The sequence below is a fragment of the Myotis brandtii genome, unplaced genomic scaffold (assembly GCF_000412655.1).
Source record: "Myotis brandtii unplaced genomic scaffold, ASM41265v1 scaffold157, whole genome shotgun sequence".
In the NCBI taxonomy this organism is placed as follows: Eukaryota; Metazoa; Chordata; class Mammalia; order Chiroptera; family Vespertilionidae; genus Myotis; species Myotis brandtii.
This window is the reverse complement of record NW_005355708.1, coordinates 3,200,457-3,209,791: the sequence shown is the minus strand read 5'-3', so window position 1 is coordinate 3,209,791 and position 9,335 is coordinate 3,200,457. Positions and strand designations below refer to the sequence as shown.

At 39.5% G+C, this 9,335-nt stretch overlaps 1 protein-coding gene across 1 annotated transcript in view; it reads left to right on the top strand.

Moving 5' to 3' along the window:
- The window catches only part of MAP2K6 (mitogen-activated protein kinase kinase 6), a 122,238-nt gene that overhangs the window by 518 nt on the left and 112,385 nt on the right, over nt 1-9,335 (top strand). The window contains exon 2 of the mRNA XM_014536097.1: nt 5,780-5,878. The gene's annotated coding sequence lies outside the window, so the exon portion shown is untranslated. The remainder of the gene's footprint in view (nt 1-5,779; nt 5,879-9,335) is intronic.

Here is a 9,335-nt window from a genome sequence, read left to right as displayed (position 1 = left end):
TTGTGGCCCCACCTAGTAACAAAGAAACAGAATTTCCGGAGGATGAGGCCCAGAAATCAGGATTTTAAAAAGATTCCCGGGTGATTCTAATGTGCAGCCAAGGTTGAGAAACACTGGTCTAAGATATAATGAAAAAGCCAAAAAGGAGGCTAGACTATTTGTGTGTTCTTTCCCTACTCAGAAAGGAAAATGGACTTTAAAGTAGTAAAGGTGAAACAGCATAGAAAGAGAATTGAAACTCGAGATAGGTGAGGAGACAGTAAGCAAACACCTATCTGTTTCAAGGAAGTTCATGAGTTCCAGGCACAAATTACATCCCACAGCTGCTTACAGGTAACCTAAGACCCATTGCTAAGTTCAGAGAAACTGTAAAATATGAAAAAGATGAAAGATCACCTGCTTTTAAGAATTGTGTAAAAGGTAGACACTAAAAACTTTAAAACGGAAAAGTGAAATTCCAGAGTACGTAATTAACTATATTTTATGAACAGTTAGTTATAAGAAAGTTTGGTGGTCACTAAGAACCAAACTACCTAAAGATAAGTATATTATGCTTCTTTTTTAAAAATTTTATCTTTGAATGAAAATGGGAATTGTGTAGTCATGATATAAATTAATTTCAGCAAAACATGTGCGCCAGTCTTTCATGATATTTGTGGATGAGAGTCTAAAATAAGAGCTCAATATAGTTTTAATTAGATAAACTCAAAGTTAGTTGGATAATCCCAGCCAAATTTTTGTTTATCATATTTCATAAATTATATAGGTGAGGTCATAATTTGATCATTCTGGTCAAATCAGAGGTTGAAAAATAAGCCTATATATTGCCCTGACTGGTTTGGCTCAGTGGCTAGAGCATCAGCCTGCGGACTCAAGGGTCCCAGGTTCGATTCCGGTCAAGGGCATGTACCTTGGTTGCGGGCACATCCCCAGTAGGGAGTGTGCAGGAGGCAGCTGATCGATGTTTCTCTCTCATCGATGTTTCTAACTCTATCCCTCTCCCTGCCTCTCTGTAAAAAATCAATAAAATTAAAAAAATGACGAAGAACTGAACCTGGAAACAAAATTATATGAATATTTGAAACTCTAAGCTAAAATGTAAAGCAACATTTAATAGAAACATGTGAAAATCCCTCCATTTGTTCAAATTGAAAAATAAAACTGCAAGAGTACAAAATAGGAGGGATTCTGGTTTAACCATGTAAAAAACATCCAGAGGCTTTAGTGTCTGCCAAGATCAATGTGAGTTAGTAATATATATAGGTAGCTTGTAGTGATACCTCTAACACTCGCATTTGAAAAACTGTGCCCATAAGCCCCTGCCCCTTCCTTTCATCTGGGGGATCCCTTTGCCAGTATTCCCCACAGACTTCACGGTTCCTCTACAATAGGCAGAATAATGACCCTGGTCCACCCAAAGATGTCCGCAACCTGGTCCCTGGAACTGTGGCTGTTCCCTTACATGGAAAAAGAGGATTACGTGCCCAGCCGAAGTGGCTCAGTGGTTGAGCACTGACCTATGAACCAGGAGTGTTGACCTATGAACCAGTATCATTCCAGGTCAGGGCACATGCCCCATGCGGGCTCCATCCCCAGTAGGCGGTGTGCAGAAGGCAGCTGATCAATGATTCTCTCTCATCATTGATGTTTCTATCTCCCTCCCCCTCCCTCTTTGAAATCAATAACCAGTGTAATTACAAGGGTCCTTAAAAGTAGCAGAGGGAATTGGAAAAGAGAGAGAGTAATGTTATGTGAGAACTCAACCCACCATTGCTGGCTATGAAGGTGGAGGAGGGAATTCAGGTGGCCTCTAGACACTGGAAAAAGCGAGGAAACATTCTTCTCATATTATTATTTATTAATTATTGTATTATTTTCCATACCAGAGGAAGTCACATCTCTATTAAGATCTGAAGGTTAAGTAGGAGTTAGGTAAAGAGGAAGAAGAGAGGATTCTGGTAGAATACTGTTAACTTCAGGATTTCAGCCTCTTCCTCATTTACACCTCTCAACGGTCTCTAAAAACGTCAATAAATGTTGCTTTAAGGTTCCTTCCAAAGTACAATTTGATGTTAAGTTCCTGATGTGACATTTTCAAAGGTTTCATATTTAGAAAGCCCTTTGTCTATAATCCATTTTTATCTGACCCCACATTTTCTTAAGCCAATGATCAAATAATCTTGTTTTAGACTACAACATTATTTTCCAATCCAGTTACAACACGGCCCATTTTGATTAGCTAATCATGATAAACAGCAAGTGAAAAATAAACAAGTAAATGTTTTCTATAAAGATTTCATTCCTGTGGTGGCCCTCTTCTACCACTAGATGGCACTTGTATGCCTCATTTACCTTTCTGTAAACTAGTGAAACCGCCGATTAGAGCAGTGGTTCTCAACCTTCTGGCCCTTTAAATACAGTTCCTCATGTTGTGAACCAACCATAAAATTATTTTCGTTACTACTTCATAACTGCAATGTTGCTACTGTTATGAATCGTAATATAAATATCTGATATGCAGGATGGTCTTAGGCGACCCCTGTGAAAGGGTCGTTCGACCGCCACAGGGGTAGGTCGCGACCCACAGGTTGAGAACCGCTGGATTAGAGGTTCAGGACATTGAGAAGAAGGAACTCCCCAAACACAGAATTTATGTGATCCTGGCTCTTAAATTTAACCTTAAAAAAAATAATCCACCATCTTTCTTTCCTTTTGGACATACAAGACAGTAAGGAATTTAAAATTAAATTTCCTTTACATACCTGCCCCGGTTGGGGGCTCGATCCCCAGCAGGGGGCGTGCAGGAGGCAACCAATCAATGATTCTCTCTCACCATTGATGTTTCTGTCTCTCTCCCTCTCCCTTCCTCCCTGAAATCAATAAAAAGACATATTTAAAAAAAAAAAATAACGCCTGAAGCCTGGAGGACTTCGTGTGGGATCCAGGGCAATAAAGTGGTTTTCAAAATGTAGATTCAAATCACAATTCCAACACATAATGGCTTGTTTGATCTTGGGGAAGTAAGTGCACATCTCTCAGCCTCAGTTTCCTCGTCTGTTAAATGGAAATAATGATGGTAACTATTTCATAGGGTTGTTATGAGAATGTAATGACATAGTACAAGGGACACGTGTAGCATACAGCCTGGCACGAAGGAGTCCCACAGTCTGGTTTTATTTTTCTTTTAGATCAGGGCTTGATAACTTCTCATCTGTCTAAGACACATGTTGGTTTGAGCAGTCTTAACGCTGTGAGTGACTATTTTATGGCATGTTTGTGTAGTATTAGAGAAAGTTTCCTTTTTCTGGGGGGAATCCCAGTCCACTTACTGCGCTAGCTCCTCGCTGAGGGGTAGTGATAGGGAATTGCCATAGCTTTCCTTGGCCACCCTTCGGTCAGAGGGTTACCCGTTAACAGAAAGAGGAGAAATACCACCTGATTTTCTATAGGAACAAAAACGTTCTTTGAGTGAGACACAGGTCTTTTCTAAAAGTCTCCATTGAAACGCTGTGCATATTCTTTTCCAGCACGAATGCAATTGTATTAGGACCCAATACAAGGAAACCTCATTTTTTTTTTCTTAAGTCTATTAAAAAACTGGCATTTTCCACACTACAATGGGCACAGAAGATAAATGAAAGAGGAACCTCATTTCATTCCAAGTAAATTATGCACACCTAATTACATATTTTTCTGTCAATTGAGAGCGCATTAGATATTTGAGGAATTAGGATTGCTACACCTGCACTGTGTAGTTGAACAAAGCAAGCGGCACTGAAATGACTTTTTTTTTTTTTTAGAACCACCAAAGTTCTGTTTTTCTGAAACAGGACATTTTTCTATATGAAGAACTGGCATTTTTATTCCATACCCTACCCACTCATCACGCTGCTCAAATTATCATTCCAGTTTCTCAACTTAGTGGTTTGTTGGGTTTTTTTTCCCTCTATTTATGGCAATTGAAAACCAACAGAGATGCTATAAAAATAACCTTACGATGCAAACTCAAAGCCCATAAGAACAATTTTCTGGGGCGAAGGGCATTTCTGTCTGGGTTTTCTATCAAACACACGGTCAGAGGAACTTTTGAACTACCCATGGTTTGACCTTGGAGTGTCCTCGTCTGTCACCTGTTCAGCACAGGTGAATTCCATTCTCTCTTTTCTTTCTTTGATGATCAACTCCGCAGGCACTTCTTCCTCGGAAACCTAGGCAGCCTTAAGAGGACAGAACTGCCCTTGAAATGCCAAAATGGGGAAAACAGCTCGAGAATGTTGTGAGGCAAGACAGACTGACGTGAAAGATATTTTCATTTCCACTCGCTTGGTGCCAACTCCGGGCAAAGTTAGGAAAAGAGTGTGTGGTGTGCTGTAAAGTAATCCTGAATGGAACAGGGTGAGTTAAGAATGGAATAAGAATGGAAAAGTGAGTCCGACGTAAAGCCACACACTGAATTTGTCCTCAAGATAATTGTCAGGGGCAACGATGGGCAACTTTCTGTTACTATTTAATAGTAAATTAATTTATGCTCTAAGCATTTGCATTCTCTACCGAGGAGAGTATAATGTTCTTAGTATAAAAGTGGGATTTAGTTCTTAATTCCATTCTATCTCTTAAGTCACTGATTTCCCTTGCGAGCTGAAGGAGAGAAACTTCCTGTACATGAACACACCAATTTAGGGTATGCGTTGGGGAAGAGAGCGCTCTGCTAGTAAGGCTTTATATTTTTAATATATATTTTTATTGATTTCAAAAAGGAAAGGAGAGGGAGAGAGAGAGATAGAAACATCAATGATGAGAGAGAATCATGGATCAGCTGCCTCCTGCACTCCCCCTACCCACGTATGTGCCCTGACCAGGAATCAAACCATGACCTCCTGGTTCATAGGTTGACGCTCAACCACTGAACCACTCCAGCGGGGCTAGTAAGGCTTTCTTTTAAAGCATGATAAAGTTATGGAGGGAGAATATACTTTCTTTCTATAGCAATTTTTCTGTATTACTGTTTTCTAACAAAATGACATCTTTTTTTTTTTTTTTTTTGCAAAATAGGTGAGAGCTTTAAGAAAAAAAAAAAAGAACCTATATCATAGGTCTTTGAGAGTGGATCCTGTGAATAAATGGCCTTAAACCCACCTCAAGTTCTTATTTCTTAGCTTTTCCTTTCTACAAATATAAAAATGGAGACAATAAAATGATGGAAATTTTTTAAAGTTTTTCTTATGTGTTTGTTTGTTTTGGGATTCCTGAGTAGGCATTTTTATCTCTATGACATATTACTGACATTGGGCATTTCAAAATATAGTGGTACATCCATGAAGCAACATCCTGGAAGCTAAGTCCAACTTGATGAAATGAAACTTTAAAAGAATGAGCTTTAAAAACTGTAAGAATAAATAGGTGATAGAAAGAGATGATAGATAGATAGATAGATAGCTCTATCTTAAAATATAAAGGTTAAAAATTTTTGGTTGTCATTTATCATCAAAATTGGAGCCACCTAAATCCCAAACCTTAAAGCTGTCTTTGATTCTTGTGTCTATAATTTTCCAGCTCACTTTTCCCTATCCAGCCTTAGACTGATATTCAGTTGAATGAATTAATGGATAATTATTACATACTTTTGGTTTTTACTTTTATTATAGAGATGCTATAGCTTTGGGTAGTCATTTTTTGTCCTTTTAAGAATATGTAAGAGATGCATGTCTTAGTCTGTTCAGACCGCTGTACAAACATCCGTAGACTCAGTGGTTTGAACAACAAACTTTCTTTCTCACAGTTCTGGAGGCGGGAAAGCCCGAGATGAAGGCCCTGACAGGTTCGGTGTCCAGGCTCCTAGGTGGCCGCTTTCTCGCTGTGTCCTCACATGGTTGAAAGGGTGAGTGACGTCGCTGGGGTCTCTTTTATGAGGGCACTAATCCTATTCATGAGAGCTCCACCCTCATGACCTAATCGCCTCCAGAAGGCCCCCACCTCTTGTTACCAACACTTTGGGGGGCGGGTAGGATTTCAGTGTATGAATTGGGGGAAACACAAACATTTAGTCCATAACAATATAGTTGCAGAAAGCTGTGTTATGTGTATTCATGAGTGATGCCAGGCTGCTAAAAGATACTTGTGTACGATATTCGATTCCCGGTCAGGGCCCATGCCTGGGTTGCAGACTCAATCCCCAGTGTGGGGCGTGCAGGGGACAGCTGATCAATGATTCTCTCCCCTCATTGATGTTTCTCTCTCTCTCTCCCTCTCCCTTAGTCTCTGAAATCAATAAAAATATATATTTTAAAAAGCTATAAACAAGAGGTTGAAACTATACCAAGAGTAATAGTAATGGAGAAATACAACTCTGCTTTCAATTTTCAAGGAAAAATAGTAGTTTTGTTCTAAAGCAACACTCTTTAGGCTGTTTGGTCTCTGGGACACTTTATACTTTTAGGACCTATTAAGTATTCCAAAGAGCTTTGTCTATGTGAGTTATAACTATCTATATTTACTGTATTGGAAATTGGGAAATTGAAGTTATTGATTTACTTGAAGATAGCAATGATACACACATTGCATACTCAAATTAATATCCTCCTAGTATTCTTATTACATTAGTATTATTTTGACATTACAGATACCCTAAAAGAGAACTACTGTCGTAAAAATGTCAGTTTGTGCCAGAATACGAAAGAGCATAATTAAGCAAAAAGCTCTGAAAGTGAATTTATTTACTTTGATTTATGATACTTGAGTCTCCGTAGAAGCTATGAAATGTTGATAATTGTAACAAAATTTTCTCAGTTCTGCTGGGTTTGCTTCTTTGTTTTATTGATTAGTGCCTTTACCTATAATATCAACGTTTGTTTGCCGTCTGTGTAATCTGCTTATGTGGCAAAGAGTCTCTGTCTTACAAAATAACTTTTTTTTGGCTTTATATTGACTTTATTATACTCTTGATTGTTTAAGAAAAGCAAAGGTTCTCACTTATGAAGGACCTAAGGTTCTTTACTATAATGCTAGTATTCTGTGCTTCTTCTGAGCTTGCTTACATATTTATTTTTTTTAATTACAATAGAAATTCATTTCTCACAATTCTGAAGACTTGGATCTGAAGTCTCAGATCAAAGTGCTGGCAGATTATGTGTGTAGTACTTACTGGTTCATAGATGGCCATTTTTTCCTATGCTTATTTTTAGAAGTTATATTGTCACATTTATTAAATAGTGTCTCAGGCACCCATGATCCTGGCTTAAGTCCCTAAATTTCCTTTGACAACATTTTAAATTGCCTTCCCAGAGCTTGACATGAAATATTTTTTTTAAAATTAAATTTCAAGATATATTTTATACAAAATCTATCTTTGAGATTTCCTAGAGGGAAATTTTGGAGAAGCCCAAAGGTTTATTCTTTTACTTTATAACAAGAGAGATGCTAGAAATAATTAGTTTGTTTGAGGTGTCATGATAGTAGGAGTTGCACAGGAATTTGTCAAATTAAAACGTGCACACAGACTGGCCTGGGTTAAATATGTGTAAGTAAAATGTTATTGTTATGAATATTTTAGAAATCAAATGTTTTATGGGAAGTCCCTGGAGATGTGTTAATGCCATCACTTGCCATAATGTTTTACATGCAGGGTGAACACAGACTATCAAAACTATTATGGAATATTTATTTATTGTTCTGTGATAGAGAAATTTGTTCTGTTCTGATATAACTGGTTCCAGTAATACATTAGTATGTTGATGGCTTAGACCAGTGGTCGGCAAACGGCGGCTCGCGAGCCACATGCGGCTCTTTGGCTCCTTGAGTGTGGCTCTTCCACAAAATACCGACTTCTGCGCATGGGCCACGAAGTTTCAATTGCACTGTACATGCGTGCCCGCACGTGGTATTTTGTGGAAGAGCCACACTCAAGGGGCCAAAGAGCCGCATGTGGCTCGCGAGCCGCCGTTTGCCGACCACTGGCTTAGACCAAGCTGATGTGAAGGTGGTGACAAAAGCTAATTTGGGGGTAAATGTTGAAGGTAGAGCCTATAGATTTATTCAGGAATTGGATATGGATTAGTAAGCAAAAAGAGTGGGCAAAGCCATCTACATGGTTGTTGGCTTATGCAAATGGTGAAACTGAGATGCCATTGATGACATGGGGAATACCACAGAAGCAGTTGGTGAGGGAGGGACTACAAATAATTTAATATTGGATATTAATTATTAATAAAGAGGCAATGACATTAATAAAAATTTAGTCTCAATAGTACCCTCTTGTGGATATTCTGAGAACAGCACCCTAGTAACGGAGGAGTGGCCCTAGGGCCCTCCTGTGGACATTCTGAGAATGGAACCCTAGTAAGGGAGGCATAGCAATAGTGTATTTTTCCCCTCCTAGTATACCTCACCACCTTGCAATGCAGAGAAGTGAAGGATATTTTGTTTGGGTATGTATTTCTGTGTTACTCCACTGAACAGAGAAACCTGAGCTAGCTATGGATAAAGATATCGTTTGAATAAATAGGAAGGAATTCTCCTTATGAGCTTGCTACCCACTGGAGCAGGTTTCCTAGGAACAAGACTGACCTTCATCAAGATATAATAAGTAGATTGTACAGAAGATTAAGTGAAAAGAATTGAAGAGGCAGGAGCACTGTCCTCAAAGACTTTCTCTCCCTTGATGTCATGATAAGCAAAACAAACAACAACAAATAACACAAATCCAACCAACATCCATTAAATACTCCCCATGTGCGAGATACTCTTTTAGCCAGAAAATAATCTCTGCCCTCAGGAAGCCCCCCTTGGGAGGGAGCAGGGAGCAGAGCAGGAGGAGCAGTCCGTGAGTAAAATGAAGAAATAAACGATCGGGTAGATTGGAAAGTGGTAGATGCTATGGAGAAAAACGAAAACATCAAGAAGCCGAAGGACAGAGAAGGTCACTCTGAGGCGATATTTGAACAAAGAGGTAAAGGCAGAGGAGGAGCGAGCCCTGGGGATATGGAGTGGGGTGGGGAGGGGAGGATGTTCCAGGTAGAAGACCCTGAGGCGGGAGACACCTGGAGGCAGACAGACCAGCTGGCCTCTGCAGCAGCAGGAGGAACAAGGTCAAGAGGTAATGGGACTGAAGATGAGGACTGATCCTCGTGGGTCCAGTGAGCCAGAGTCACGTCCGTCCTGTTCACCCTGGGAGAGATCGGGAGCCGCTGGAGAATTTTAAGTGCTATGACCTGTCTTACATGTTAAAAGGATCACCAGGAAAAACAACAACAACACACACACAGCAACATTAATCAACTGAAAGGGCCCACAAGAAAGAGAAGAGTCTACGGAGGAAACCCAAGAAGTACTTGCCTCTA